The sequence below is a fragment of the Callospermophilus lateralis genome, chromosome 7, assembly GCF_048772815.1.
Source record: "Callospermophilus lateralis isolate mCalLat2 chromosome 7, mCalLat2.hap1, whole genome shotgun sequence".
Lineage (NCBI taxonomy): Eukaryota > Metazoa > Chordata > Mammalia > Rodentia > Sciuridae > Callospermophilus > Callospermophilus lateralis.
In genome coordinates, this window is record NC_135311.1 from 41,694,724 (window position 1) to 41,719,835 (window position 25,112).

General features: G+C 38.4%; 1 pseudogene; it reads right to left on the reverse strand.

Moving 5' to 3' along the window:
• Positions 1-24,525, reverse strand: part of LOC143404224 (mediator of RNA polymerase II transcription subunit 13-like pseudogene) — a 92,907-nt pseudogene extending 68,382 nt beyond the window's left edge.
• Between the last annotated feature and the right edge of the window lie 587 nt (positions 24,526-25,112).

Consider the following 25,112-nt stretch of genomic DNA (forward strand, 5'->3'; position numbering starts at 1 on the left):
ACCAGTTACACTTGGCTCTCCATTTTTGTTCTTCTAGGTTGAAATGATCCTTTGCAGGAACATGTTGAATTTTTAGGTTCACTTCATTTTTCCCTTTAGGGATACATGCATTTGAAACTCTAAATCACACATGGTTTGTGCTAGCTGCTGGAAACTTGACTCACTCAATTATTTCTCAGTGCACTCTCTATGCTTTGTTCCCTATTTAAGTAGCCCTAAGCTGAGTCAAGGAAAATACAGTTTCATTTTCAATCTTTTACAGGGCTTCCACAAAACTCAAAAGTTAATGAAATCTCGGCAAATATTTTTTCACCCAATCTTGATGATATTGGGAGGAAACCAGAATATACCATTTGCACTTGGATGTCCAGATTTGTTTCTCCTAGGTTTAAGTCTTCCTGTGCATAAGCCCTTTGAAATTTTAGGTTTCGCTTAGTTTTTCCCTATAGGGATACATGCATTTGGAACTATAAATCAAACACGGTTTGTGCTAGCTGCTTGAAACTTGACTCAGTCGAGTAGTTCTCAGTGCACTCTCTATCCTTTATTTCCTCTTGAAACTGCAATAAGCAGACACAAGGAAAATACACTTTAATTTGAAAGCATTTGCAGAGCTTCTACTGAAGTTCGATTTTACCAGAATTTCAGTAAATATTTTTTCACCAGATCTTGTGATACTTGGCAGAAAAGAAGAGTATCCCAGTTGCATTAGCTGCCCAAATTTCGTTTTTATAAATTGAATCATTCATTTGCAGAAAAAAATTGAATTTTTCGGTTTCACTTAGTTCTGCCATATAGGAATACATGCATTTGTAACTCTAATCAATCACAGTTTGTGCCAGGTGCTTGAAACTTGACTCACTCAAGTAGTTTTCAGTGCATTCTCTATGATTTTTTCCTGTTGAAGTAGACCTAAGCACAGGCAAGGAAAATACACTTGCATTTGAAATCAATTGCAGAGTTTCCACAGAACTCCGACTTTACTGGAAACTCAGCAATATTTTTTCACTCGATCATGTTGATACTTGGCAGGAAAGATGAGTATCCCAGTTTCACTTGGCTGCCACATTTTGTCTTCTAGGTTCAAGCGTTCATTTGCAGAAACACATTGAATTTTAGGAGTTTCACTTCATTTTTCTTATAGGTATATATGCATTTAGAACACTAAATCAAAAACAGTTTGTGCTAGCTTCTTGAAACTTAACTTACTCATTAGTTCTCAGTGTGCTCTCTATGGTTTGTTCCGTTTTGAAGTAGAACTAAGCAGACATAATCAATATACACTTTAATATGAAAGTTTTTACAGAACTTTCACAGAACACTGAGTTTACTAGAATCTCAGGAAATATTCTTTAACACTTCTTGTTGATACTTGGCAGGAAAAATAAGTATACCAGTTGCACTTGGATGCTCAAATTTTGTTTTCCCATGCCTTTTCAGGAACACTTAGAATTTTTAGGTTTTACATCATTTTCCCATATATGGATACATGCATTTGGAACTCTAAATCAAACACTGTTTATGCTACCAGATTGAAACTTGACTCACTCAATTAGTTCTCAGTTTGCCCTTTATACTGTGTTCCCTATTGAAGTAGCCCTAAGCAGAGGCAAGGAATAAACACTTTCATTTGAAAGTTTTACAGAGATCCCAAAGAACTCTTAGTTTACTAAAATCTCAGCAAATATTTTTTCAAAAGATTTTGTTTATACCTGTCAGGAAAAATTAGTGTACCAGTTGCACTTGGCTGCCCAAATTCTGTTCTTCTAGGTTGAAATGTTTGTTTGCAGGAACATGTTGAATTTTTAGGTTTCACACCTTTTTCCCCCTATTTGGATAAATGCATTTGGAACTCTAATGAAACACGGCTTGTGCTAGCTGCTTGAAACTTGAATCATTCAATTAGTTCCCAGTTCACTCTCTATACTTTGTTTCTTGTTGAAATAGCCCTAAGGAGAGGCAAGGAAAATACACTTTAATTTTAAAGCGTTTGCTGAGCTTCCACAAAACTCCTTGTTTACTGGAATCTCATCAAATATTTTTTCATCCCATCTTGTAGATACTTGGCTGAAAATATGAATATACCAGTTGCACTTGGCTGCCCAAATTTCATTCTTCTAAGTTGAATTGTTTATTTTCAGGGACACTTTAAATTTTTAGGTTTCACTTCATTTTCCCCTATAAGGATACATGTATTTGGAACTCTAAATCAAACACAGTTTGTGCCAGCTGCTTGAAAGTATGCTGATGCAATTAGTTCTCCATTTACTCTCTATGCTTTGTTCTCCGTTGAAGTAGACCTAAGCAAAGGCAAGGAAAATATACTTTCATTTGAAGGCGTTTGAAGATCTTCCACTTTACTCTGAGTATACCAGAATCTCAGCAAATATTTTTTTTTTGCCTGATCTTTTTGACACTTGGCAGGAGATGAGTATAGCAGTTTCACTTGGCTGCCAACATTTTGTTCTTCTAGTTTGAAACGTTTGTTTGCAGCAACACTTTGTATTTCTAGGTTTCACTTCGTTTTCTCCTATAGGGATACATGATTTTGGAACTCCATATCTAATATGGTTTGTGCTAGCTGCTTCAAATGTGACTCACTCAATTAGTTTTCACTGTGTTCTCAATGCTTTGGTCCTGTTGAAGTAGTTCTAAGCAGAGATAAGAAAAATACACTTTCATATGAAGGCATTTGCAGGGCTTCCTCAGAACTTCAGGTTTACTGGATTCTCAGAAAATATTTTTTCACCCAATTTTGTTGATACGTGTCAAGAAAGATGAGTATACCAGTTGCACATGGCTGCCCAAATTTCGTTCTTCTAGGTTGACGCGTTCGTTTGCAGGAACATTTGAATTTTAGGTTTCACAATTTTCCCATATATGAATACATGAATTAGCAACTCTAAATCAAAAATGGTTTGTGCTAGCTCCTTCAAACTTTACTCACTCAATTAGTTTTCAGTGTGCTATTTATTTCTTGTTCACTGTTGAAGTAGCCTTAAGCAGAAGCAAGAAAAATACACTATCATTTGATAACATTTGCAGAGCTTCCACAGAACTCCGAGTTTTGTGGAATCTCAGCAAATACTTTTTTGCCCAAACATTTTGTTACATTGCAGTAAAGATGAGTATAGGAGTTGAACCTGGCTGCCAAAATTTTGTTCTTCTTGGTTGAAGTGTTCATTTTCAGAAACACTTTTTATTTTTAGGGTTCACTTCATTTTCCCCTAAGGATACGTACATGTGGAACTCTAAATAAAACTTTGTTTGGACTAGCTGCTTGAAACTTGACTCACTCAATTAGTTCTCTGTTTGCTCTCAATGATTTGTTCCCTGTTGAAGTGGATCTAAGCAGAGGCAAGGAAAATAAACTTTTATTTGAAATCATTTGTAGAGCTTCCCCAGAACGACGAGTTTACTGGAAACTCAGCAAACATTATTTCACTCAACCTTGTTCATACTTGGCAGGAAAGATGATTATTCCAGTAGCACATGTCTTCCCAAATTTCATTTTCTAGGTTGAAGCGTTCAATTTCAGAAAAACTTTGAATATTTAGGTTTTGTTTCATATTCCCATACAGGGATAGATGTATTTTGACCTCTAAACAAAATTGGTTTGTGCAAGCTGGTTGAAACTAGACTCAGTAAATTAGTTCTCAGTGCACTCTCTATGCTTTGTACTCTTTTGAAGTAGCCCTCAGCAGAGGCACAGAAAATACATTTTCATTTGAAAGTGTTTGCAGAGCTTCCACAGTACTCTGAGTTTACTTGAATCTCAGCAAATATTTTTTTTCACCCCATCTTGTTGATACTTGGCAGGGTACGTGACCATACCAGTTGCATTTGGCTGCCCAAATTACGTTCTTCTAGATTGAAGTATTCCTTACCAGGAACACTGTGAATTTTGAGGTTTCACTTTGTTTCTCCCATCAGGGATACATGCATATGGAAGTCTAAATCAAACACATTTTGTGCTAGCTGCTTGAACCTTGACTCAGTCATTTAGTTTTCAGTGCACTCTCTATGCTTTTTTCCCTGTTGAACTAGCTCTAAGCAGACTCAATGAAAATACACTTTAAATAGAAATTATTTGCAGAGATTCCACAGAACACTGATTTTACCAGAATCTCATCAAATATTTTTTCACCAGATCTTGTGATACTTGGAAGCAAAGAAGAGTATAACTTTTTGCACTTAGCTGCCCAAATTTTGTTTCTCTAGGTTGAAGTGTTAATTTCCAGGAACACTTTGAATTTATAGGTTTCACTTTGTTTTTCCATATAGGGATACATGCATTTGGAAGTCTAAATTAAACACGGTTTGTGCTACCTGCTTGAACCATTACTCACTCAAATACTTTTCTATGAGCTCCCTATGCTTTGTTTGGTCTTGAGGTAGCCCTAGGGAGAGGCAAGGTAAATAAACTTTCATTTGAAAGCACTTGCAGAGTTTCTAAAGAAAACAAAGTTTTCTGGAATCTAAGAAAATATTTTTTTCAACTGAAGTTTTTGATACTTGTCAGGAAAGATGAGTATACCAGTTTCACTTTATTGCCCAAATTTTGTTCTTCTAGGTGAAATGTTTGTTTGCAGGAACACATTGATTTTTAGGTTTCACTTCCTTTTCTCTTATAGTGATGCATGCATTTGGAAGTCTAAATAAAACATTGTTTGTGGTAGCTGCTTAAAACTTGACTCACTAAATTGGTTCTCAGTGCACTCTCTATGCTTTGTTCTTTGTTGAAGTAGCCCTGAGCAGAGGCAAAGAAAATACACTTGCATTTGAGAAAGGTTACAGAGCTTCCACGCAACAGCGAAATTACTGTAAACTCAGGAATGATTTTTTCACCTGAACTTGTTGATACTTTTCAAGAAAGATGATTATCACAGTTTCACTTTGCTTCCCAATTTTTATTCTTCTAGGTGGAAGCGTTCATTTGCAGGAAGACTTTAAATGTTTAGGTTTCACTTTGTTTTCCCTTATAGGGATACATGAATTTGCAACTCTGAATCAAACAAGGCTTGTGCTAGATGCTTGCAACTTTACTCACTCAATTAGTTCTCAAAGTGCTCTCTATGTTTTTGTTCCCTCTTGAAGTAGCCCTAATTAGAGGCAACTAGTATACATTTTCATTTGAAAGAATTGGCAGAGCTTCTACAGAACTCCGAGTTTACTCGAACCTCAGCAAATATTTTTTCATGCAATCTTGTTGATATTTGGCAGAAGAGATGGGTATGCCAGTTTCACTTGGGTGCCCAAATTTTGTTCTTCTAGGTTGAAACCTTTGTTTGCATCAACACTTAAATTTTTAGGTTTCACTTCGATTTCCCAATATGCATACATGCATTTGGAGCTAATTAAAATGCTGTTTGTGTTAGCTACTTAAAACTTGACTCACTCAATTAATTTTCAGTGCACTGTCTTCGCATTATTCTCTTTTGAAGTGACCCAAAGTAGAGACAAGGAAAATACGCTTTTATTTCAAAGCGTTGGCAGATACTCCACAGGCATCTGAGTTTACTTGAATCTCAGAAAATATTTTTATGCGCGAACATGTTGATATTTGGTAGGAAAGATGGGTATACCACTTGCACTTGGCTGCCCAAATTTTGTTCTTCTAGGTTGAAGTGTTCATTTCAAGGAACATTATGAGTTTTTTAGGTTTCATTTTTTTTCCTCTATAGGGATACATGCATTAAGAAATCTAAATCAAACAAGGTTTGTGCTAGCTGCTTGAAACTTGACACACTTAAGTAGATCTTAGTGCACTCTCTACATTTATTTTCTGTTGAAGTAGCCCTAAGCAGATGCCAAGAAAATTCACTTTAATTTGAAACTATTTGCAGAGCTTCCACAGAACTCCGATTTTACCAGAATCACAGCAAATATTTTTTCACCAGATCTTGTGATACCTGGCAGAAAAAAAGGTATACCAGTTGCACTTAGCTACCCAAATTTAGTTATTTTATCTTGAAGTGTTCGTTTCCAGGAACACTTTGAATTTTTAGGTTTCACTTCATTTTCCCATATAGGGATACATGCATTTGGAACTCTAAATCCAACACTGTTTGTGCTACTTGCTTGTAACTTAACTTACTCCAGTACTTCTCTGTGTGCTCCCTATGCTTTGTTCCCTGTTGAGGTAGCCCTAGCAGAGGAATGGTAAGTACAATTTCATTTGAAAGCATTTGCAGAGCTTCAACAGAATACCGAGTTTACTGTAATCTCAGAAAATATTTTTTTTCACGCAATCTTGTTGATCCTTGTTAAAAATGAGTATACCAGTTACACTTGGCAGCCCAAATTTTATTCTTCCAGTTTGAATGCTTCATTTGAAGAACTCTTAGAATTTTTAGGTTTCCCTTCCTTTTTTACCTGTAGGAATACATGCATTTGGAAGTAAAATCAAACATGGTTTGTGCTAGATGCTTGAAACTTGAGTCACTCAATTAATTTTCAGTGTACTTTCTTCACATTTTTCTCTGTTGAAGTAGCCTTAAGCAGAGGCAAAAAAAATACACTTTCATTTCAAGTAATTTGCAGATTTCCACAGAATTCTGAATTTACCAGAATCTCAAAAAAATATTTGTACACACGGACTTGTTGATATTTGGTAGGGAAGTTGAGTATACCAGTTGCAGTTAGCTGCCCAAATTTCGTTCTTCTAGGATGAATAATTTGTTTCCAGGAGCATGTTGAATTTTTAGGTCACTTTGTTTTCTTCTATAGGGATACATGCATTAAGAACTCTCAATCAAACACGGTTTCTGCTAGCTGCTTGAAACTTGACTCACTGAAGTAATTCTCAGTGCACTCTCTATGTTTATTCCCTGTTGACGTAGCCAGAAATAGAGGCAAGAAAAAATACACTTTAATTTGAAAGCATTTGTAGAGCTTACACAGAACTCTGATTTTACCTGAATCTCAGCGAATATTTTTTCATCAGATCTTGTGTTACTTGGCACATAAGAAGAGTACACCAGTTGCATTTAACTGCCCAAATTTCATTCTTCCCGGTTGAAGTGTTCATTTGCAGGAACACCTTGAATTTTTAGGTTTCACTTAGTTTTCCCATATACGGATACATGAATTTGGAACTCTAAATGAAACAGGGTTTGTATAAGCTGCTTGAACGTTGACTTACTCAATTAGGCCTCAGTTTTCTCTCTTCTTTTTTCCCTTGTTGAATAGACCTAAGAAGAGGCAAAAATTATACTTTCATTTGAAAGCGTTTTCAGAGGTTCCACAGAACTCCAAGTTTACTGGAATCTCAGAAAATATTTTATCACGGAAACTTCTTGATACTTGGCATTAAATATGAGTATACCAGTTGCACTTGGCTGACCAAATTTGGTCCTTCTAGGTTCAAATGTTCATTTACAGGAACACTTTGAATTTTTCCATATCACTTCTTTTTCCCCTGTATGAATACATGCATTTGAAACTCTAAATCAAACACGGTTTGTGCTACCTGCTTGAAACTTGTCTCACTCAATTAGTTCTCAGAGTGCTCTCCATGATTTGTTCCCTGTTGAAGTAGCCCTAAGCATAGTGAAGGAAAATACACTTTCATTTGAACACGTTTACAGATTGTCCAATGAAGGCCGAGTTTACCGGAAATTCTACAAACATTTTTCACCCCAAGTTGTTGATCCTTTGTAGGAAAAATGATTACACCAGTTGCATTTGGCTGCCCAATTGTCATTCTTCTTGGTGGAAGAATTTCTTTGCTGGAAAACTTTGATTTTTTAGGTTTCACTTTGTTTTCCCCTAAAGGGCTATATTAATTTTGAACTCTAAATCAAACACGGTTTGTGCTAGCTGCTTGAAACTTAACTCACTCAATTATTTCTCAGTGCACTTTGTATTTTTTTGCCCTGTTGAACTAGCCCAAAGCAGAGGCAAAGAAAACACACTTTCTTTTGAAAGCATTTGCAGAGGTTTCATAGAACTCCACGTTTACTGAAATCTCAGAAAAGATTTTTTCACGCAATCTTCTTGATACTTGGCATGAAAGATGAGTATATCAGTTGCACTTGGCTGACCAAATTTGTTCTTCTAAGTTCAAATGTTCATTTACAGGAGCACTTTGAATTTTTAGGTATCACATCATTTTCCCCTGTAGGGATAAATGCATTTGGAAGTCTAAATCAAACACGGTTTGTGCTACCTGCTTGAAACTTGACTCACTTAATTAGTTCTCAGGGTGCTCTTCATGCTTTGTTCCCTGTTGAAGTAGCTGTAAGCAGAGTGAAGTGAAATACACTTTTATTCGAAAGTGTTTGCAGTGTATACAAAGAAGGCCGAGTTTACCGGAAATTCTGCAAATATTTTTTCACCCAAAGTTGTTGATCCTTTGCAGGAAAAATGATTACACCAGTTGCATTTGGCTACGCAATTTTTATTCTTTATGTGGCCGCATTCCTTGCAGGCAAACTTTGAATTTTTAGGTATCACTTTGTTTTCCCCTAAAGGGATACATAAGTTTTGAACTCTAAATCAAACACAGTTTATGCTACCTGCTGGAAACTTGACTCACTCAATTAATTCTCAATGCGCCTTCTATGGTATGTTCCCTGTTGAAGTAGCCCTAAACAGAGGCAAGGAAAATACACTTTCATGTGAAACTGTTTGCAGAGCTTCCACAGAACTCAGAGTTTATTGGAATCTCAGCAAATAATTTTTCACCCGAACTTGTTAATGCTTGGCAGGAAAGATGCATATACCAGTTGCCCTTGGCTGTTCAAATTTTGTTCTTCTAGGTTGAAGCATTTGTTTGCAGGAACACTTTGAATTTTTATGTTTCATTTCGTTTTCCCCTATAGGAATACATGCAGTTGGAACTCTAAATCAACCACGGTTTCTTCGAGGTGCTTGTAACTTGACTAATTCAATGAGTTCTCAGTGTGCCCTCTTTGTGTTGTTCCCTGTTGAAGTAGCTCTAAGCAGAGTCAAGAAAAAAGACACTTGCATTTGAAAGTGTTCACAGAGCTCCAAAAAACTCTGAGTTTTCTGGAATCTCAGAAAATATTTATTCACCCGATCTTGTTGATGCTTGGCAAGAAAGATGAGTATACCAGTTTCATGTGGTTGCCCAAATTTCAGTATTTTAGGATGAAGCGTTCATTTGCATGTTCACTCTAAATTTTTAGGTTTCACATCATTTTCCCCTATAGGAATACATGCATTTGAAACTCTAAATCAAACAAGGTTTCTTGTAGCTGCTTGAAACCTGATGAACTGATTTAACTTTTGATAAGCTCTCTATGCTTTGTTCTCTATTGAAGTAGCCATAAGAAAAATTAATAAAAATACACTCACATATGAAAGCATTTGCAGAGCTTCCACAGAATTCTGAGTTTACTGGAATCTCAGCAAATATTTTTTCACCCGACTGTGTTTATACTTGGCAGGAAAGATGAATATACCAGTTGCACTTGGTGCCCAAATTCAGTTCTTCTAGGTTGAAACATTTGTTTGCATGAACACTTTAAATTTTTACTTTTCATTTTGTTTTCCCCAACGGGAAGATATATATCTTTATATGTATATACACACACACACACACATACATATTTATATTTGGAACTCTAATAAATCAAACATTGTTTGTGATAGAGGCTTGAAACTTAACTCACTGAATTAGTTCTCAGTGCGCTCTCTATACTTTGTTCCCGGTTGAAGTAGCCCTAAGCAGAGGCAAAGAAAATACACTTTCATTTGAAAGCGTTTGCAGAGCTTCCACAGAACTCTGAGTTTACTGAAATCTCAGCAAATATTTATTAACCCGATCTTGTAGATTCTTGGCAAGAAAGATGAGTATAGCAGTTGCATGTGGCTGCCCAAATTTCAATCATCTAGGGTGAAGATTTCTTCTGCAAGAACACTTTGTATTTTTAGGTTTCACGTCGTATTCCACCTATTAAGATACATGCATTTCGAACTCTAAATAAAACAAGGTTTGTGCTAGTTGCTTGTAACTTGACTAACTGAGTTAAGTTTCTGTTCGATCTCTGTGCTTTTTTCCCTGTTGAAGGAGGTCTAAGCAGAGGCAAGGAAAATACAGTTTCATTTGAAAGCGTTTGCAGAGCATCCACAGAACTCTGAGATTTTTTCACCCGACCATGTTGATACTTGGCAGGAAAAATGAGTATACCAGTTGCACCTGGATGTCCAGATTTTTTTCTTCTAAGTTGAAGCATTCATTTGCAGGAACACTTTGAATTTTTTATGTTTCATTTTGTTACCCCTATAGGGATACATGCATTTTGAACTCTAAATCAAACACGGTTCCTTCGAGCTGCTTGAAACTTGACTTAGTCAATTAGTCCTCTATGTTTTGTTCCCCGTTAAAGTAGCCCTAAGCAGAGGCAAGGAAAATACACTATCATTTGAAAGTGATTGCAGAGCCTCCACAAAACACCAAGTTTACTGGAATCTCAGCAAATATTTTTTTTCACCCCATCTTGTTGAAACTTGGCAAGATACATGACCATACCAGTTATATTTGGTGGCCCAAATTACTTTCTTCTATATTGAAACATTCCATAGCAGGAACACTGTGAATTTTATGGTTTCACTTCATTTCTCCCAATAGGGATACATGCATATGGAACTCTAAATCAAACACAATTTGTGCTAGCTGATTGAATCTTGACTCACTCATTTAGTTCTCAGTGCACTCTCTATGCTTTTTTCCCTGTTGAACTAACCCTTAGCAGAGGTAATAAAAATATACTTTAATTTGAATGTGTTTGCAGAGCATCCAAAAAACTTCGAGTTTACTGAAATCTCAGCAAATATTTTTCACAGGATCTTGTTGATACTTGGCATGAAAGATGCGTATACCAGTTTCCCTTGGTTTCCCAAATTTTGTTCTTCTAGGATGAAGCGTTTGTTTGCAGGAACACTTTGAATTTTCAGGTTTCACTTCGTTTTCCTTTATAAGGACGCAAACATTTGGAGCTCTAAATCAAACACGGTTTGTTCTAGCTGCTTGATACCTGACTAACTGAATTAATTTTTGGTTCACTCTCTATGCTTTGTTCTCTGTTGAAGTAGCCCTAAGCAAAAGAAATAAAAATACACTTTCATTAGAAAGCATTTGAAGAGCTTCCACAGAACTCTGAGTTTACCAAAATCTCAGCAAATATTTTTTTCACCAGACCTTGTTGATACTTGGCAGGAAAGATAAATATATCAGTTGCACTTGGCTGCCCAAATTTAGTTCTTCTAGATTGAAGCATTCATATGCAGGAACACTTTGAATTTTTAGGTTTCACTCTTTTTTCCCCTACAGGGATATATGTATGTGTTTGGAACTATAAATCAAACAAGGTTTGTGATAGATGCTTAAAACTTAACTCACTGAATTAGTTTTCAGTGCACTCTCTATACTTTTTTCACTGTTGAAGTAGCCCTAAGCAGAGGAATGGAAAATACACTTTCATTTAAAAGCATTTGCAGAGCTTCCACAGAACTCCGAGTTTATCAGAATCTCAGCAAATCATATGTCACCCGAACTTGTTGATGCTAGGCAGGAAAGATGAGTATACCAGTTACACTTGGCTTCTCAAATTTCATTCGTCTAGATTGAAGATTTCTTTTGCAAGAACACTTTGAATTTTTAGGTTTCACTTTGTTTTGCACTGTAGAGATACATGCATTTGGAACTCTAAATCAAACACGGTTTGTGGTAGATCCTTGAAACTTGACAAACTGAGTTAATTTTCAGGTGGATCTCTTTCCTTTTTCCCTGTTGAAGTATCCCTAGGCAGAGTAAAAGAAAACACACTTTCATTTGAAAGCGTTTGCAGAGTTTCTACAGAACTCTGAGTTTTCTGGAATCTCAGCAAATATTTATTCACCTGATATTGTTGATGCTTGGCAAGAAAGATGAGTATTCCAGTTGCACGTGGCTGCCAAAATTTCAGCCTTTTAGGATGAAGCATACGTTTGCAGAATCACTTTGAATTTTTAGGTTTCACGTCATTTTTCCCTGTAGGGATACATGTATTTGAAACTCTAAATAAAACCTGGTTTGTGCTACTCGCTTGAAACTTGACTCACTCCAGTAGTTCTACGTGTGCTCCCTATGCTTATTTCCCTGTTGAGGTAGCCCTAGGCAGAAGCAAAAATAATACATTTTTAATTGAAAGCATTTGCAGAGCTTCCAAAGAAACTGAGTTTACTGGAATCTCAGAAAATATTTTTTCAACCGATCTTTTTGATTCTTGGCAGGAAATATGAGTATACCCGTTGCACTTTGTTGCCCAAATTTCATTTTTCTAGGTTGAAATGTTTGTTTGCAGAAACACGTTGATTTTTACATTCCAATTCATTTTCTCGTATACGGATACATGCATTTGGAACTCTAAATAAAACAGTGTTTGTGCTAGCTGCTTGAAACTTGTCTCACTCAGTTAGTCCTCATTGTGCTCTCTATGCTTTGTCCCCTATTGAAGTAGCCCTAAGCAGAGGCAAGGAAAATACACTTGCATTTGAAAGCGTTTGCAGAGCTTCTACACAACACTGAGTTTACTGGACACTCAGGAATGATTTTTTCACCTGAACTTGTTGTTACTTGGCAGGAAAGATAATTGTAACAGTTTCATTTGGCTTCCCAATGTTTGTTCTTCTAGGTGGAAGCATTCATTTGCAGGAACATTTTAAATTTTTAGGTTTCAGTTTGTTTTCCCTTATAGGGATACATGAATTTGCAACTCTGAATCAAATAAGGCTTTTGCTAGATGCTTGCAACTTGACTTACTCTATTAGTTCTCAATGTGCTCTTTATGTTTTGTTCCCAGTTGAAGTAGCCCTAATTACAGGCAAGGAGAATCCATTTTCATTTGAAAGCATTTGCACAGCTTCCACAGAACTCCGAGTTTACTGGTAGCTCAGCAAATATTTTTTCACGTGATCTTGTTGATACTTGGCTGGAGAGATGGTTATACCAGTTTCACATGGGTGCCCAAATTTTGTTCTTCTAGGTTGAAACCTTCATTTGCATCAACACTTGAATTTTTAAGTTTCACTTCGTTTTTCCCTATATAAATACATGCATTTGGAGCTAATTCAAACACGGTTTGTGCTAGCTGCTTGAAACTTAACTCACTCAATTAATTTTCAGTGCACATTCTCCGTATAATTCTTTGTTGAAGTAGCCCTAAGTACAGGCAAGGAAAATACACTTTATTTCAAAGCGTTGACAGATACTCCACAGACATCTGAGTTTACTGGAATCTCAGAAAATATTCTTACCTCTGAACATGTTGATATTTAGTAGGAAGGATGTGTGTACCACTTGCACTTGACTGCCCAAATTTCGTTCTTCTAGATTGTTGTGTTTATTTCAAGGAACATTATGAATTTTTAGGTTTCACTTTTTTTCTCTATAGGGATACATGCATTAAGAACTCCAAATCAAACAAGGTTTGTGCTAGTTGCTTGAAACTTGACACACTCAAGTAGATCTTAGTGCACTCTCTACATTTATTTTCTGTTGAAGTAGCTCTAAGCAGATGCCAGGAAAATGCACTTTAATTTGAAAACATTTGGAGAGCTTCCACAGAACTCCGATTTTACCAGAATCACAGCAAATATTTTTTCACCAGATCTTGTAATACCATGCAGAGAAGAAGAGTATACCAGTTGCACTTAGCTACCCAAATTTAGTTATTTTATCTTGAAGTGTTCGTTTCCAGGAACACTTTGAACTTTTAGGTTTCCCTTCATTTTCCCATATAGGGATACATGCATTTGGAACTCTAAATCCAACACTGTTTGTGCTACTTGCTTGTAACTTAACTTACTCCAGTACTTCTCTGTGTGCTCCCTATGCTTTGTTCCCTGTTGAGGTAGCCCTAGCAGAGGCATGGTAAGTACAATTTCATTTGAAAGCATTTGCAGAGCTTCAACAGAACACTGAGTTTACTGGAATCTCAGAAAATATTTTTTTCACGCAATCTTGTTGATCCTTGTTAAAAATGAGTATACCAGTTACTCTTGGCAGCCCAAATTTTATTCTTCCAGTTTGAATGCTTCATTTGAAGAACTCTTAGAATTTTTAGGTTTCCCTTCCTTTTTTTACCTGTAGGAATACATGCATTTGCAAGTAAAATCAAACACGGTTTGTGCTAGATGCTTGAAACTTGAGTCACTCAATTTTCAATGTGCTCTTTCCACATTTTTCTCTGTTGAAGTAGCCTTAAGCAGAGGCAAGGAAAATACACTTTCATTTCAAATCATTTGCAGAGTTACACAGAATTCTGTGTTTACCGGAATCTCAGAAAATATTTCTACACATGAACTTGTTGGTATTTGGTAGGAAATTTGAGTATACCAGTTGCAGTTAGCTGCCCAAATTTTGTTCTTCTAGGATGTAGCGTTTGTTTCCAGGAACTCTTTGAATTTTTAGGTCACTTTGTTTTCTTCTATAGGGATACATGCATTAAGCACCCCCCCATAGGAGGCAACAAGATACAGACAGGAAACAGTTAACCTGAAAGTGTGGTGCTTTGTCTTCTCTTGACTTGTCAAATATTTGCTACATGGCCACATTTTGCTTGCTTTTGGAAACTCAGATATTTAGCAAGAAGTGTTTAGAGATGGAGCATTCCAAATTCTACACCAAGATGGATGGATGGATGGATGGATGAATGGATGTGAAAGTGGATGAGAGGTTGAGGAGATGGATGGATGAGCTGGTAGAAGGATGGATATATAGGTGGATAAGTGGGTGGTTGTATAGACAGATGGGCAGATGAGTGGATACAGAGATGGATTAATTGACATGTAATAAAGAGATATGACAAAATGTTAGTTGCAGAATCTTGGTGGTAAGAATATTGGTGGTGCTTATACAGGTTTCAACATATTTGCATATTTGAAATTTTCATAAGATTTCAGGGAGAACACCTGTGACTGAATGTCCCTCATGGCATGGCTCTGGAGAGACCCAGGGGACTCATTAAAATGAAAGTCTTCTATTATTCACCCCAGGCCAACTTGAGAGTTTCCAGAGATAGACCTGGAAAAACAGCAGTTATAAAGCTCTCCCTAGGTTTTTTTGAGAAACCTAGAGTTTTGAAGTCACAATAAAGATGTCACCCTGGAGAAGGTCATCATGACTTTACCAGGTATGGCTCTGCCTCTGACCACATAATCCTACACTAACTGCATCAAGAGTGGGTCCAGGCCTGACACTCTGACCACAGGCTCAAATCCAGACCATCTGCCTCCAGATGAGCAGAAACAATTTTGGTATGTGTCTGGTAATGAGTTGGTGAAAACGGACCCCAAGAACTCAGCAGTCACGGGTGGGAGTTAGTGCTGTGAGTTGGCCTTGATGTGAAGCTCCCTAGAAAACTCAAGACCACTTCAAAGGAGCATGTGGCTGAGCCTACAGAAAAGATGCATACAGAAATTAAATGCTAGGTTTGGGTCCCTACACTGGAACATTACTCTGTGTCACCTGCAAGATCAGTTATCTATTTTTTTCCAGGTGCAAAGTGAAAATATGGGACTTCTTTTTTAAAATTATTTTGTAGTTGTATATGGACACAATACTTTTATTTTTATTTATTTATTTTTTTTGTGGTACTGAGGATCGAATCCCATGCCTTACACATGCTAGGAAAGTGCACTACCACTGAACCACACCCTAGCCCCAATATGGGACCTCTTGTTCAAAGTTATTACAAAAAAATTAAAATGTTGTCAGCAAATCATGAAAGCACAAGATCTTCCTGAGCATAAACACTGAGCTGCTTTCTGACTCTATTGTATTCCCTGGACTGACTCTGGTTACCTGTGTTACAGAAATTGGCATTTCCCAACCCAGTTAGTGGTAGCCTAAGTCACACAATGCATATTTTTTTTACATCAAAATGCTATGTAAAGCTGTGCACAGTGGCACACGCCTGTACTCTCAGTGTTTCTGGAGGCTGAGGCAGAAGGATCGCAAGTCCAAATCCAGCCTCAGCAACAGTGAGGCACTAAGAAACTCAGTGAGATCCTGACTCTAAATAAAATATAAAATAGGGCTGGGGATGTGGCTCAGTGGTTGAGTGCTCCTGAATTCAATTCCCCATAGAGCCCCCAAAAGTATAATATGTAAAAGTATATATAATCAAATATTCTGTCTAAAATATCTAAAATAAAACTATTTTTCTTAAGTCTCTGGGTTTGTGGACAACTTGCCTTTTAAGCTAAGCATGATAGATGTTGACATTTTAGTATCTATTCAATACAACTTTATGGAACACCAAGGATATTTCTAGACTTCGTAGATATGGTGAAAAAGTAAGCAGACATTGTCTAGGAGAGTCAACAAAGTAAAACATATATACACACACACACACACACACACACACATTTCTATTTATCATACAACTCTCTGGGGGCAGTTGAGGGTCAAAAGAAATCCAGAGTGGACGACAAAATTTGGTCACAAGGGGTTGGCATCAGGACTGTCCAGGCATAAAAATGGATCATTGTCTCTGTTGCTGTTGCCATTGTTATTGTTTTGGATTTTATGTATTTACTTCAAGCCAGGGTCTTACTATATTGGTCAGACTGGCCTCAAACTCCTGGGTTCAAAAAAACTTCCTACCTCAGCCTGTTGAGTAGCTGGGATTTGGGATGTTTGGTCTCATCTCTGCCTTTGGATTTTATTTTGCAGTGATAATATCATAGGCAGTAGCCCCAGAGGTGTGCAAAATTGAATCATCCCTGTCTCCCTGCCCTTGTCATTTTAGCTAGATTGACATCCACCTGCATTTCTGCCTAAAAATGTGATCTGGCCCCAGAGACTGGCAGGAATTGGCAGATAAATACCCTCAGCTCACTCCTCCCTCAGAAATAATCACCCTGAGTTCTCAATTCTTAAGACTTATGAAAGGATATGTTTCCAGATTCCCATGGTCTAACCTGGGTCTCCTCTCTTCACCTCTCACCCATTTCACTTCCCACACTCACTCTCCACATTGTTGATTTTTAAATATACATGGAGATGTAATATTTATACATGTTTATGAGCTACAGTTTAATAATTCAATACATGGAATCAGTGTGTAATTATTAAATCAGAATAATTAGCACTTCTATCTCATTGAATGTTGATCATTTCTGTGTTGGGAACTTTTATACTCTTCTATTAATTTGAAATGTATCAAGTATTGCTGTATCCGAAACTTTCAAAAAACCATAACTGGCTTCCTGATTTTTGCCCTTCATATAACTATTTTCCATTACTTTCCTGAGGGATGTAACTGGAGATCCTCATTTTAAGTGTAATAATCCAGACACAGGAAGACAAATACAACACCTAAACCTTCATTTGTAAAAACTAAAAAGCCCTCATGGTCTTTCCTCCTCCTTGCCTGCAAGGAATCTCTGGGATTGCCTCTCAAATAAACAACTTACTTTTAATTCCTATCACAGAGTTGACTTCTGGGGAATATAAATTTAGATGTGGTGACTAAAGCACTATGTGACAAGAACAGGAGAAAGAGGCTGAGGAGAAGAAGACATTGGGGGGAAAGACCAGAAAATGGCACTCTGGAAGCCAAAAAGGAAGGAATTTCCAGCCCTGTGGAGTCCTTCATCAAGGCCAGCCAGACAGGAGGCTGATGGGCCCAGTAGTCCGATTGGAAAAGTTTACATCAAGACCATGGGTCAACAGGAAATGTAGAAGGCAAGTCAGGTATAGATGACTTTTGGAAGAATTTGTATTGATCATGGAGGACAGAGATAGGCAGTGGCTTTGAGGGAACATAGGGTAAAGACAGGGATTGATAGGGAGGGAGAGATCTGAGCACATTTAAGTGTGTATTGCCAAGCTAAGACTGAACAGGAGAGGCTGGGTCCACAAAAGAGAAAGTCATCAGTTGTGTGAGGCTTGGAGAAGAGGAGCAATGCTGGGGTCCAGAAATCAGGAGTAATGGTGAGGATGACAGTACAGAGGTAGATAGATTGTAAAATTAGTTATGAGGTTATGTAAACATGGCCTTCACGTTATGCAGAAGAGAGCAAATTATGTTTAATACTCAGAATACATGAGCCATCAGACTTTGGGCCTTGTAATTCTATAAGCATTTTAAGAAAGATTATTTTATGTTCAATGTTTAAAAACCTAGCACTCAGAAGGGTTCTGGGACTTAGGAAAAAGTATACAGCACAGATCTGGGTCCTGCCTTTTAGCTTCAAAGGCCAGCATTCTAGGCTTAGAGGTGACAAGCTGGACCTTGGGCACAATTTTGTTATTTCCAGCTACATGATATTGAGTCAGTCAACTCTCCCACTCAGGGCTCAGTTTTCTCACTTGCACGCTTACCCTATCGAGTTATCAGGAAGAACCAATTACAGAATCCAAACTAGTGTTCCCACACAGTAACCAACATTGATTCAACTATTCACACAACCAATAAATTCTGAGAGCCTTGAGGGCCATAACACATGTCTGTCATGGAGCCACCCACCCCAGAAACCCATAAAGTCCGGCCTCTTAACTCAGCAGGGGGACGGATACACGGCAGTAATACTGATGTGGAGGCAGTGACTAAGGTCTTCCCAGGGAGTCTGCAGACCAGAGTGGTTACTTGAATATGCAAGAGACAGAATACACAGGATGGGCACATAAACACTTCTATATATATATATATATATATATATATATATATATATATATATATATATATATATATATAAAAGCACCTTAATACTTGGTGGTTTAAAGTACTATGTTTTATTATTTTATGACAATGATCATTTTATTATTCTTTCAAATGATCCTAGAGTGGACTGCATTCAGTGAGGCAGTATTTCCCCTTCATAAAGTTGCAGGCTGAGTCTAGACTCATGCAGAAATCCCCCTTGCTCCTCTGTCCATAGATGGTTAATGCCATAGGTTGTCTGGGACCTTCATCGGGGCTTTTGCCTATAGCATCCACACATGGCCCTCCAACATTGCCTGGGATACTCATGACATGTTGGCTTCATTTTAAGAGTAAGCTTCCCAGGTACAAGAGGTTGAATATTTATTCCCTCCAAAATTCATGTTGAAATTACCAATTTAACAGTATTAACAGGCGGGATATTTGAAAGTGTGTAATCTATGAGGACACCACTCTCCTGGTTGGTATTGGTGCCATTATAAAAGGGCAAGATTTTCTAGAAAAACTAGGGATAACAAGAACATACCTCAATATTGTAAAAGAAATGTATGCTAACCCTCAGGCTAGCATCATTCTGAATGGAGAAAAACTGAAGGCATTCCCTCTAAAACCTGGAACAAGACAGGTATGCCCTCTCTCACCACTTCTGTTAAACATAGTTCTCGAATCACTGGCCAGAGCAATAAGACATACGAAAGAAATTAAAGGAATAAAAATAGGAAAAGAAAAACTCAAATTATCACTATTTCCAGATGACATGATTCTATACCTAGCAGAACCAAAAGGGTCTACAAAGAAACTATTAGAGCTAATCAATAAATTCAGTAAAGTGGCAGGACATAAAATCAACACGCATAAATCAAAGGCATTCCTGTATATCAGCGACAAATCCTCTGAAATGGAAATGAGGACAACCACTCCATTCACAATATCCTCAAAAAAAATAAAATACTTGGGAATAAACCTCACAAAAGAGGTGAAAGACTTATACACTGAAAACTACAGAACCCTAAAGAGAGAAATAGAAGAAGATCTTAGAAGATGGAAAAATATACCCTGTTCATGGATAGGCAGAACTCACATCATCAAAATGGCGACATTACCAAAAGTTCTTTATAGGTTTAATGCAATGCCAATTAAAATCACAATGGCATTTCTTGTAGAAACAGAGAAAGCAATCATGAAATTCATATGGAAAAATAAAAGACACAGAATAGCAAAAACAATGCTAAGCAGGAAGTGTGAATCAGGCGGTATAGCGATACCTGACTTCAAAATATACTACAGAGCAATAGTAACAAAACTATCATGGTACTGGTACCAAAACAGGAGGGTGGACCAATGGGACAGAATAGAGGACACCAAACTACAACTATCTTATATTTGATAAAGTGGCTAAAAGCATGCAATGGAGGAAGGATAGCATCTTCAACAAATGGTGCTGGGAAAACTGGAAATTCATATGCATCAAAATGAAACTGAATCCATTTCTCTCGCCATGCACAAAAGTTAACTCAAAGTGTATCAAGGAACTTGATATCAAATCAGAGACATGGCGTCTGATAGAAGAAAAATTAGACTACAATCTACATTCTCTGGGGTCGTGCTCCAAATTCCTCAATAGGACACCCTTAGCACAAGAGTTAATAACTAGAATCAACAAATGGGACTTACTCAAACTAAAAAGTTTTTTCTCAGCAAAAGAAAGAATAAGAGAGGTAAATAGGGAGCCTACATCCTGGGAACAAATCTTTACTCCTCACACTTCAGACAGAGACCTAATATCTAGAGTATACAAGGAACTCAAAAAATTAGACAATAAGATAACAAATAACTCAATCAACAAATGGGTCAAGGACCTGAACAGACATTTCTCAGAGGAAGACACACAATCAATCAACAAGTACAGGAAAAAATGCTCACCATCTCTAACAGTCAGAGAAATGAAAATCAAAACCACTCTAAGATACCATCTCACTCCAGTAAGATTGGCTGCCATTAGGAAGTCAAACAACAACAAGAGCTGGCGAGGATGTGGGGGAAAGGGTTCACTTGTACATTGCTGGTGGGACTGCAAATTGGTGTGGCCAATTTGGAAAGCAGTATCTACATTTCTTGGAAAGCTGGGAATGGAACCACCATTTGACCCAGCTATTCTCCTTCTCGATCTATTCCCTAAAGACCTAAAAAGAGCATACTACAGGGACACTGCTACATCCCTGTTCATAGCAGCACAATTCACAATAGCAAGACTGTGGAACCAACCTAGATGCCCTTCAATAGACGAATGGATTAAAAAAAAAAATGTGGCATTTATACACAATGGAGTATTACTCTGCATTAAAAAATGACAAAATCATAGAATTTGCAGGGAAATGGATGGCATTAGAGCAGATTATGCTAAGTGAAGCTAGCCAATCACTTAGAAACAAATGCCAAATGTCTTCTTTGATATAAGGAGAGTAACTAAGAACAGAGTAGGGACGAAGAGCATAAGAAGAAGATTAACATTAAACAGGGATGAGAGGTGGGAGGGAAAGGGAGAGAGAAGGGAAATTGCATGAAAATGGAAGGAGACCCTCAGGGGTATACAAAATAACATACAAGAGGAAGTGAGGGGAAAGGGAAAAAATACAAGGGGGAAAAATGAATTACAGTAGAGGGGGTAGAGAGAGAAGAGGGGAGGAAGGGGGAGGGGGGATAGTAGAGGATAGGAAAGGGAGCACAATACAACAGACACTAGTATGGCAATATGTAAATCAATGGATGTGTAATCAATGTGATTCTGCAATCTGTATACGGGGTAAAAATGGGAGTTCATATCCCACTTGAATCAAAGTGTGAAATATGATATATCAAGAACTATGTAATGTTTTGAACAACCAACAATAAAAATTTTAAAAAATAAATAAAAAAAAAAATAAAAGGGCAAGTTTAACCCTCCCTTGGTGTATGTTGCCTGTCAGCCTTCTGCCATGGGGCACCAGAGCAAGGAAGCCCTCAACAGATGTGAGCACCTTAATCTTGTAATTGCCAGCCTCCAGAACTGTGAGCAAAAAAAAATTCTTCATTATAAATTATCAGGTCTTGATAAGACAGGAGGCAAAAGCTAGGAACTATATCAGCATCCTGGGAGAAACAGCATCACTGCCAATGTCTCTGTTTGGTGATCATTCACCAAGGCCAGGTCAAATTCAAGAGAACACACACAGCCTCTGTCACATTAAGGGAGGAAAGTCAACCTGATTATATCAGCAGACTGGAAATCCTAGCTACAGAATTCCACTGTATTGCAATTGTTAAATCCACTTTGTAGAACTGGCTGCACTAAATGTGACTCTTCTGCTCCCAAAATGCACTCACTATGGACCTTCCCCAAAGCTAAAAAATCAATGTATTATAAGTAGCCTTTGCTAGACACCATCTTGGCTTAGGGACTGTTAGCTAAACGGTGACCCTGTCAGAATCCTTGGGCCAGTGCAGGCTTAGGTAATGTGATACTTTCAAAAGAGAACAGTAATTCTCAAAAGTAGATCATAATTAGAAAGAAATTTATGAATTACCTGGAAAAGAATTTAAAATTACCCTAAGGAAATTCAGTGATATGCAGAATACAAATTAATGATTCAAAAAAGTCAGAAAACCAATTCAGGCAATGAAAAATAAATTTATCAAACAGATATAAATGATTAACTAGAGCCAATCAGAAGTCCCAGAACTAAAAAGTTAAGTACAAAAAATAAAAAATATAATGCAGAGCTTCACAACAGACTAGAATAAGTAAAAGAAATAATTTCTAAATTCTTACAAAAAACAATAAGTGTTGGTGGGGATGTGGGGGAAAAGGCACACTCATACTTTGCTGGTGGGACTACAAATTAGTGCAACCAATCTGGAAAGCACTATGGAGATTCCTCAGAAAACTTGGAATGGAACCACCATTTGACCCAACTATCCCACTCATTGTCCTATACCCAAAGGACTTATAAACAGCATACTATAGTGACATAGCCACATCAATATTTACAGCTATATAATTCACAATAGCTAAACTGTGGAACTAAAATAGATGCACTTCAATAGATGAATGGATAAAGAAATTGTGGAATATATACACAATGGAATATTACTCAGCATTAAAAGAGAATAAAGTTATGGCATTTGCAGGTAAATGTGTGGAGTTGAAGAATATAATGCTAAATGAAGTAAGCCAATCCCCCCAACCAAAGGCCAAGTGTTCTCTCGGAGAAGTGGATGCTGATCCATAATTGCGGTAGAGGGGGTGGAGGGAGGATCTTTGATTGGGCCAAGGAAGAGGGAGGCGATGGGGGGTGACATGAGGGTAGGAAAGATGGTGTAATGAGATCAACATCATTACCCTAGGTACATATATGACTGCACATGTGGTGCAACTCTACATGTTGTACAACCAGAGAAATGAAAATGTGCAATCCATTTTTGTACAATGAATAGAAAAGCTTGCTGTTTTCATGTATAACTGATTGGAACCAACAATAAATAAAATTGAAAAAAAAATCTGAATTCTAGACAGATTTGTTGAATTAACATAATCAGGTGAAATGGAGGAAAATATTGGAAAAACCCTTGAAAAACCCAGTTTCTGCAGATGGCCCTCTAGTCCTGTGTCTGAGCTGTGATCAGCCTCAGGGAGGCCCAAGGATGGGCTCTACTTGCCGTGGGTGCACCTGGCCTGTCAGCATTTTAGGACCAGCTGCACAACTTCTCCAAAATCTTGACCATTCACCTGCAGTTTATGCAGAGCCTCACTGAAGCTTTACAGAAGTATGATATGGCTGGCAGTGAGATAGTACAGCCCTTCGGGAGGCCCAGACCCTAGTCTGCCCCCAGAAAAGAGACCCTTCAGGGTGATTGGAGTCAGAAGAGCCCAGAGGTATTGGCAAAAGCTGGCTAGTGCTTCCTATATCCCAAGACACAAAGGAGCAGGTTACAAGCCTGGAATACAAGGACACAATGCCTCTGCCAGGACCTCTGGCCTAAAGGAGCCATAGCCAATGAAGAGGGTGGGTGGAAGGGCAGAGAACCAATGGGGTTCACTCTCCCCTTCGCAGATACTAGATGTGTTGACTGAAATGGCCTGTGCTGAGACAGGCCTGTGCCTGTCTCTTGTCAGAAGAGACAACCTGAAGCCAAGTCCCCAGGCCTGGCTGCAGCTGGTTAAGAAGCTGTCTTTACCGCTGGAGCTTGTATGCTCAGATGTGTACTTAGAAGATAGCAGGAGCACAGTCAGAGCTGTCACTGCAGAGGTCAGGTGACACCCAGAGCCTGGATGTCCCTGGCATGCTTGGATTGTGTTCATCAGTGGACTATGGATCATGGCACACCTGGCAGCAGGACAAGCAGGTGCTCCTGCCATGGAAGGGGCTCTTTATGCACTCACTCTGCACTTAATGAACCATGTAAAGTGCCAGGCATCTCAGTAGATGCAGGAGAAAGAGGAAAACCACATGCAGGGAGGCCATGGTTTCCCAGGTCCACAGAAAGGCTGGCAGCACCATGAAAATCACTGTGGTGGCAGAGAGCCACTAGAAAGGATGGGGTGGTCAGAGCAAGCAGATCTTCAGGATTGGGGAGGGTCCAAACCTATGCTGGGCTATGAGAGTCAAGAGGGTCTCGCTGTGTGCAGGATTATGAGAGTGGGCACAGTGGCAGAGTGGGCACAGTGGCAGAGTGGGCACAGCGGCAGTGCATGCTGAGGTAGCAAAGTGAGACCCTGAGTCCTACCTGCATGGAGAACTGGGAGAGTGCTGATGGCAGAGCTGGTGGATAACTCTTCTATCACCTCACGTTCCCGTGCTGCCTTGCACATGCCTTCTCATCCCCTCCTCTTGTCTCAGACTTCTCTGTCAAAGTTAAGTTCCTGACAACCTTTATTGACAGAATTCCATTCAATTGGGTTTTCTCCATTGTATTCTTTGTGGAGCAAGTGTTCCTGGAGACCAAGAGCCAGATTCTTGAGCTGTGCCAGCTGGTGACCAAGTACGTCTTATGACTAGACAAGGTAAGCACTGGGACACCAAGTCCAGGAGCTCACTCCGCCCTCACCTGGGCTTTCACAGAGTCACACAAGGGGATGTGGCTCATTAGCCAGCCATAGCGTGGATTAGCTCAGTTGTTTAACAGTTGGCCTTCCCTGATTGTTAAGTTAGGGCATGTCACATAGGAATAGTAATGACTGTACACAACAGGACTTCTGCAGGGAACTTGCTTATGGATGCTTTTCAAGGGCTGGAGGTGTGGGCTCCACCCACATCCAGGATGACCTAGAACAGGCCAACAGCCTAGCCCTCAGAGGTAAAGTCACCTCCACCCTAGGCAGGATGGCAGTGATGTAGGAGAGTGCCATTGAAGATGGGGACTTCAAAGTACATGCTGTAGTGGGACCAAAGGAACAGA